The 8,353-nt window shown below is 46.2% G+C and overlaps 1 long non-coding RNA gene across 1 annotated transcript; it reads right to left on the bottom strand.

Annotated features, from left to right (window-relative positions):
• Window positions 1-5,436: 5,436 nt before the first annotated feature.
• Window positions 5,437-8,030, bottom strand: LOC111256105. Its single transcript, XR_002676152.1, has 4 exons — window positions 7,687-8,030; window positions 6,776-6,855; window positions 6,580-6,671; window positions 5,437-5,807 (listed from the first exon to the last, which is right to left on the bottom strand). It is a non-coding gene; the product is annotated as an uncharacterized LOC111256105 (long non-coding RNA).
• Window positions 8,031-8,353: the final 323 nt, after the last annotated feature.

Raw genomic sequence — 8,353 nt, 5'->3', positions numbered from 1 at the left:
ATATCAAAATTAACTCTCTGCTCCGTTAACTATGACATCATAAGATGACCTCCTCAGTTTGAATAACAAATTTACCACCATGTGAAACCAGTAGAACCTAAGCCAAAGGACGTACACGACTGTTTTCAGTGAAAGATTCACAAAAACCAACCAGACAGATTCAAAGACAACCTCATTCCTTCAGGAATACCAGCACAAAATTGAAAGAGACAAGTGCACTGGCTGGGGCCAAGTGGATAGATGGTATAGGTAGTCTCTCTCGAACCTTCAGCTTCGCCCAATTTCCCTGTACCACCAAGACAGTGTATGCATCCCTAATAAAATTAGGATAAACCATCCGCAGGACTTCAGTCAACTCCTCACGGGAATAGCTTGCAACCTTGAGACGATTCAGAACTAGCTTACGGACATTAGGATCTTTGCAGTGGATGTGAGTGTGACGGCAGATCTCCACAACTACACCAGAGTCACGGTCACTCAGGAGTATGATCTTCATTTTGGTAAACGGAAACTTTCTTGCGGGGAACTTCTTTTGCAACTTCTCTGGGATGAATTGATGCAGAACTTCATGATTAAGTGCGTCAAGAAGTGCTTGTGATTGTCCTGAACCAATACAACTTAGAACAGCATCCACATCACTCTGTGGTGCTGACTTCTCTTTCACCACGAACCAGAAAGCCTCCTCGCACACATCAGCATAGACCATGTTGGGTAGAGTACTTGGGTGGTCTATGATAAATTCCTCATCGACAATAGGCTTCTCAAGATCTTCAAAGTAGGACTCAAGTTGAAGTGGAAGTTAAGCCGGTGAAACACTCTAGGTATACCATAAGCTTCCCTTCATGAATGTCAACAGTTGACTGTACCCAGCAGAAGTATTGGATCTCCGTTCTCCGGAAGAATCAATCTGGAAACATCTGAAGGCCATAAGTCCTAATGGTTTCAGAACTCCCACATTACCCTTCCTGAAAGGATTGACAAGTGACATCCCACACAGGAATGCATTCCTTACAGTCAGTGACCCTGACCGAAGAAGCTTTCGGATTGCATCACTCGTACAGTAAGGCCTCTTCGGGTCATATGATCTTCCATATAACCCATTGGTCGGAATCGAGTTCAGGATGGGCGTGCTCTTGATGTTGTCATCCCATTCTTCAAACTCGTCAATGTTGTAGGCGATGGCACCATTTTCACCCCTGTAAATCACAATAACTTCCAGTGAATAGAAATAAAAGTAAGGAAACTTACACTGATTAATCCACATTAACCACATCAATTGCCTTACTGAAAAAAAGAAACTAGTAGCTAATTTAGAAGCAGGACTTACATAATCATGCAGAATTTTGCATGGCCTGTGCAAAAAGTTGTGCAGACCAGCGAACTCTCCGACCTTTTTCTCAACAACTACCTTAGCATACATGTTTGAGGAGAAAAACCACACGAAAATTTTTCTCTCCATGGAAGGAAATGCGGGCATGCCAGTGTACCAGGTACACAAAGAAAGAACAAAGGTTAGGAAACACGAGCTTTATTCATATTTAATAAAATACAAACACTGGTTTCCTAATACACATGTGTGCTCCGTAGCGTGCCGTTGGGCAAATCCGACTTGGGCGATGTGGTCTTCTGGTTCCCGAGGCCTCGAAAGGCTCCCGATTAATTACCTCAGCAAGTTTAGCTTGCAGAGAACCTCTGATTCCGCTGCTGCGGTCATCGTCTTCAGTCTTCACTTCACGTTCTCCATGCATATGTAGTGTTGGTGTAGATGTGTGCGTCGGCGTCGTCCATGGCCTCGTCGGTGTCCATAAGCTGGTATAGCGTAGCTGGGACATTAGCTCCGCCCGCCCGTGCCGTCCGGCCTCGTCGGTCTAGTCGTAGTAGTTGAAGATGCATGTTGGTGTAGCTGGACCGAGTCGATGTCGTGGCAGCTTGGTCGGAGCAAAGTCTCGCGTGTACGGAGTCGGGCCACGGGGAAATTCCATCTGCGGAGCCCTCAGATGGCTTGTTAACCCATGGCAGTGCAGATGCACTTAGTACGTGCATGCATGGCTCCTGCAGGGAACATCTTGCTTGCCTTTGTTGGCTTGTAGTAGCATCTCCTTGCTCGTGGATGCAGGGAAGTTGATGTGCACCGATCAGCCTCCTGGCCACATTCACATGTGTGCCTTAGCCCGTCGGCGTGAGGGGGTTCTGTGACGGTGCAACTTGGTGGCGTCATCCCCGGCAGCTCCGTCCCGTCGTCTCCGGTACCACCTTCGGACGGCCCCGCGGTATCATCGTCGTCTTGGCGCCGTCCTCCTATTCCGGCAGCCCCGTGGTGTCGTCATCGTCCTCCATCTTGTCGTCCCCGGCACCGCCTTGGGTAACTCCGAGGTGTAGACGCCGTCTTGTCATCGAGGTCGTGCGTGCTCCAAGAGGTGACAGGGTGCCATCGCCTCGTCATCATCGGAAGCGTCGTCTTGTCGGCTGCGGCAGCCACGCGGTATGGTCTTCGTCTCGTCGCCTTGGCGCCGGTCTTCCGTGCTTGGCAACCTCGGGGTGCCGTCGGCGTCGACAGCGCCGTCTTGTTGCCTCCGGGATCGTCGCCGGCAGCCACGCGGCGTCATCGTCGTGGGTGCCGTCTCGTCGTCTTCAGCACCGCGCGATGCCGTCATTATCGGCAGCGGCTCCTGCTATTCCACGGCCAGTGAAGCGGAGGTGATCTTGGCGCCGCACGGCAACCCATCGGGTCCTCGCAGCGGCCTGTTCCGGCCAATCGGTGCAGATGCATCTTGGCGTTGCCTCCATGGCTTCTCCGCCGCTGCTGGTAGCCTGCGACGTCATCCGGACCATGGACTCCATCACCAACACAGCTTCATCCTCCTCCAGTGTTCGTACGGCGTCACAGCAACACGGACGGCCGGCAGCCCGAGAAGAGGACACGCATGCATGTGATCTGTAAGGAGGAGGAGAGGGAACAGGACATCAACATGTACTGCCGAAGATGAATGGAGGGGCCTCGACTCGACTAAGATCATGTTCATCTCTCGGCCATTCCGGCTACCTCGTGGAGCTGGCCGTATCGCGTATGGCCGCCAGGCGCCAGATACTATATTATACGTTAGCAACCTGTGGAGACATATATGCATGCACTAGTTGCCAGGCTCGAGGTCACGTACTAGTTCCATGCAGCTCTGTTAGCTTCTTTTTGTCTTTAAATATTTCCTGCTTGGCCGCTTCCTATGTGTACATCATGGAGCACGTGCCTCTCAATTTGTTCGTACACTGAGGGGGTGTTTGACACGGCATGCTAAAGTTTAGCACCTATCACATTGGATGTTTGATGCTAATTAGAAGTATTAACATAGGCTAATTACAAAACTAATTGCACAGATGGAGTCTAATTCACAAGACGAATCTATTAAGCCTAATTAGTCCATGATTTGACAATGTGGTGCTACAGTAACCATTTGTTAATGATGGATTAATTAGATTTAATAGATTCATCTCACGAATTAGCATAGGGTTTTGCAATTAGTTTTATAATTAGCTTATGTTTAGTCCTCCTAATCAGCATCCGAACATCCGATGTGACACTGCTAAAGTTTAGTACCTATATCCAAACACCCCCTGAGACGCCATTTATAATGGTTGCCTCATGGACTTGTTCTGCTTGTTGGATCATGTTCAGTTCCATTTGTCTGAAACTAGAATAAATCTGCACGCACACTTTCAATTACTAGCTCATGATCATGTAAGTGCATGAAACACCCATGCGACTTGCTAGCTTCTGTTTCTTTGTCTCTTTAATAGCACGAACACATCGCCTATATATGAGCTCATAAAAATGTACCAGCACTATCTATTTGAAAGACTGTACAAAATCTCATCAAACACAAACCATTCCGAGATACCAATGGCATTGGAATCTGATCATAATCACAACATAAAGACAAGCCTCTGTTAGATTCTGAACATTAGTTCATCACTACATTTAAACCACCAGGCATAACCATTTGGGATAAAAAAACATCTCGTAAACTTGAATATATGACTTAAACATAACTTCATAGCATTATAACTTGTAGAAGACAACAGTCATTCTTGTAATGTGAACTCCTACATTATCGTCTTTTCACACACCCCACCAATTCCAACCTTTGCTATAAATATTTCTAACAATTAACAATATAGAGGAAATAAAATGAAGATCAGAGCCAAAGCATAGCACACTTTTGGTACCTATGCCGGAAATAACTCAATTCTATAGTTCACTAAACAATGAAAACCTACCCAATTAACAGCCAAAATAAAAGAAAACTTGCAGTGCAGTGATACACTGAAAGGAGAAAGCAGAATGATGCCTACCAAACAACTCGTCCAACTTCGAGCTACAGCTGCTTGATCAGGTACAAGCTTGTGAAAATCCAATTTTCGTATTTCATTCAATCATTGAAACAGATGAAAGAAACCCCAGAGCTCTCGGCCCGTGGCCGTGCGTTCGTGCGTGCGGCAAGGCCGGGGCGAGCGGGCGGCTCGCGGCCAGGGCCCTGCGGCGGCTGGCGACCCATCGGTCGTGCCGCTCGCGCGTAGCGCGTGCCCGCGTGCATGCGGTGTGCGACGGCCGTGGCCGCGCTGGTTAGCCGGCCTAGAAAGGCACAGCGGAGCGGCTCGCCCGGTCCCGCACCGCGACAAGGGAGAAAGGGGAACCTAGGTGGAAAAAAGTTCTGTGCGGCGGTGTCGCACTGCGCCCCTGGTGCGACACCGCCCAGGATTCCGACGCCGCTGCCTCAATCGGGAGCAAGCTCGCCCGCTCGTTCCTGCGTCGAGACGCACAGGCTCATCATCCTTGGCTCCCCACCATTGAACTTGAACTGGTCCGTGGTGCTTCCACAGTCTCAAGATAACACAAAATTCATCCATGCTGGCTTCAGAGGTGCTCAAAGCCATGGACGCACAGGCTCATCATCCAGTCTCTATTACTGCTAGCTTACATATGACGGGCTGCTAGGCAAAGGTGAGTAGTCCACCACCCTATCAAGATGTAGAATGACCTCGTAATCAAGCATGGTTGTCGGGCTAGATCGCATCTCCGACAGCGCCATGTTGCCTAGTATTCCTCGCTAACCTTTACTGGTTCCTCAACCCTAAGCATGCCTATCTTGGTCAAAGCATCTGAGTTTAGACCAGTCTCAATGAGAATGGTATGGGAGTTTTATAAGCATTTAATTCTATGCCATATCAGCAAAACTGCTAACTTGGCAGGTTATTTATGAGGAGAGGCCATGAAACTCACTTAGCACAGTTACCCAATCCTATAAAATCCAATAAAATTTGCATTGAGCATGCTACGATTTCATGGCATGACACATTTAGTCATAGAACAACATAAAAAAATAAATAGTTTAGATTATCTATGAAACTATGCAATGAAACTATACATTGAGTACCGTGAAAAGCTGATATGACACTCTTAGTAATAGTACGATAAAATCATGCACAGAGGCTTGCCTTACACCAGATCCACGAGATGAAGTAACCCTTCCCATCATCAGCCTCCCTCTCGGTGACTGTCTGATCCATGAACGACTGCCTGGGGAACAAATAAAGTACCGTGACTAGGTCTGCAAATGGTGCCGAGCGGAGTGCTCCTGCTACTGACCCGCTGCTCCGTCTGCCTCGAGTGAGGTTCGAGGGGCGGCCCCCTCCGTCTGTACACCTGACCCTCCTGACGTGCGGGTAGCCGGGGTTCGACCCTGTCACGCTGCTTAGTTGCTCCGCAGCAAACGCTGGCTGGCTAGTTAGCCTGCTGCCCAGGTGCCATCCAACTAATATAACACGTAGATGTTTAGCTTCAAAAAAAACTAACACATCTTTCAAAAAAACTAACACGTAGACGTAGCTTCCAAAACAAAACTAACACGCAGACTTGTAATAAATTTTCAAAAGGAAAAAATTTAAATTACTTCCTCAAGTATAACCAAAGTCTAGATAACCCCTAAAGTATTTCTTTGCAAGGTTTACAAAGACTAGCATAGATGCACGTGCGACACGCACATGACTTCTTAAAATAATAATTTTAATTGTAACCATCTAGATGATAATTTTTCAGATATGTAGTATGTCATTTGTACTGGAAAATTATTTAAACAATTAAAGCATGGCAATAACCATAAAACAATTGAGATCTACATAAGTAACATCATGCAGTTTGTTTTCATGACATCATTTGTTCAAGACATCAGTCAAGTACTAACTTGGACAAAACAAACCATCATCAACTTGACAATTGCCTGCAAGATAACTCACATCCTGGAATTTGTGTACCGAACTTTACACCAATCTTTGATAACCTATTTTCTTCGAAAGGAACACATATTTCGCACTCTGAACCAAATTCTAGGGGGCAGCAGATGCAGATTTAACGGTTTAACAAAAGCCATAAGAAGATATTGATACATCAAAACAGTTTAGTCTCAAAAGTTTTAAGTCAGACAATTAAATCATATAAAACAACAATCCTCTTTTCTTCTATGTACCTGTCAACAAAATTTAAATTCAGGCAAATCTGGTCATTAGCTACCATGTGCAAGATATTACCTCATATATGATCCAATAGCCACCAGGAATGCTCTAAACCTAATCCATAAACTTAAAGGTGTGCTGAAAGAACTGAAACATGCAGTTATAACCTGTAAGACGACGTGCAAATTATCTGTAACTGTAGATGTACACGTACAGAAATCACCATTACTTGAAACAGTTAGGAACCTACTGTCTACATATAAGAGCTTACCTGAACTTCCATGAATGTGCCTCTCTGTACACGAGAGGAATCAGAAGGCAACAGGATAATCTAATCCATCAGAACACCTACTGCATGCAATTAATGATATTAGAAACATATAATGACATAGTATTACAGTAATAATTTTGCTTCGAGGTTCAGTCTTTTAGCAATATATAATTATACATGAGTAGATAGTACGTACTAATGCATAATTCAAGCATCTGCATTCCAGTTTCAATCAAAAGCTGCATTCCCTAACCTTACTAAAGCTAGCACTGAAGCTCAACCCCGAAGGAGCCAAGAGCTTACTCAAATATATATATGCAGAAGTTTTTTGTAAAATCGGCGGGAAACTGACACTGCACAATAGGCACTAACAGAGTAACAGCTGGACTGAACCATGCACAATCTGAATTTAGTTGGAAGTTTTGTGTATGCTTGATGATGCGCTAGTGATCATCCAATGATTTGGCCAACTAAATGTTGAGGGCTGTATCTACTCGCATGTAATGAAGACCAATGGGCAGAATGTATAATTTGATCGACATGCACTTCTTCATCTCACTGTTATGGATTGCCACATATATAAGCATACAGAAAGTAACAAGGCAAATTCCAGGATATAAAGAACTTGGCAGTAAGAAGGAAACTGGAATCTAGGTGGCTTACCACTGTCTGTCTGCAATAAGAAAGAAGGGACTCATGTGAAATTTAAAAAACTAATCATGCCATATACTTCTTAATCGGGATATCACCTACAGACAAATTATATCCGCAGGCCGATTGTTTTTTGCTCAAATTGCAGCTCTAAAAGTTCAGTGGCATTTAAAAGTAACTAAACTAAATAATGAACAGGTACGTTCAAGCATACAGCTAGCAAGCTATGATATCCTACATGGTCACTTTTACGGTTTTACCTCCTGGCGATAGCGAAGCCATGGCTCCCGCAGCCGCACACCTAATGCCGGTCACCGCGCGCGTGCAAGAAACGGCCGCGGATGGGAACAGGTGGGAGGTGGCCGGAGCTCCTCCTCCCGGCTGCTCACACCTCGAGCACAGCAGCGCTTCGTCCGAGTGTCGTTCTGCCAGGCCCCGCCGAACCCGACCACCGGCCCGCCACTCAAGCACCACGCCGATGGGGAGGGGAATGAGACCGGTGGATTGATTGACGCTCGGGTTCCAAATTGAATCGATTGATTGCCTGAATGTTTGATTGATTGGCCAATTTCGTGGGGGGACGGGACGGGACTACGGGAGGCTAGGTCGGGCGGGTGGGTACGCGGGCGGGTACGCGGGTATCGTGTTGAGAAAACGACAGGGTCAAAAGGACATTGCTGGCAAATGTTGGCAGTCAAACACCATTTGGGCATTTGGCGACGACCACGCTGCAGCGTATGCATGAGAATTTGCTCAAATTTAATTTCTCTCACACTGTCCAGGTCAACAAAATGCTTGGGGAAATTGCTTTTACAAGGCATCCGGGCAGATGGAAGATACAAGCCACCGTGTACAACGGGCACGGCTACTATTGTTATGCGATTTTTTTTCATTTATTCGCCTTTTTTGAGTACTCAGGTAGCCAGG

The sequence above is a fragment of the Setaria italica genome, chromosome I (genome assembly GCF_000263155.2).
Source record: "Setaria italica strain Yugu1 chromosome I, Setaria_italica_v2.0, whole genome shotgun sequence".
In the NCBI taxonomy this organism is placed as follows: Eukaryota; Viridiplantae; Streptophyta; class Magnoliopsida; order Poales; family Poaceae; genus Setaria; species Setaria italica.
Note: the sequence above shows the minus strand (reverse complement) of the source record. Positions and strands in the feature narration are given on the sequence as shown.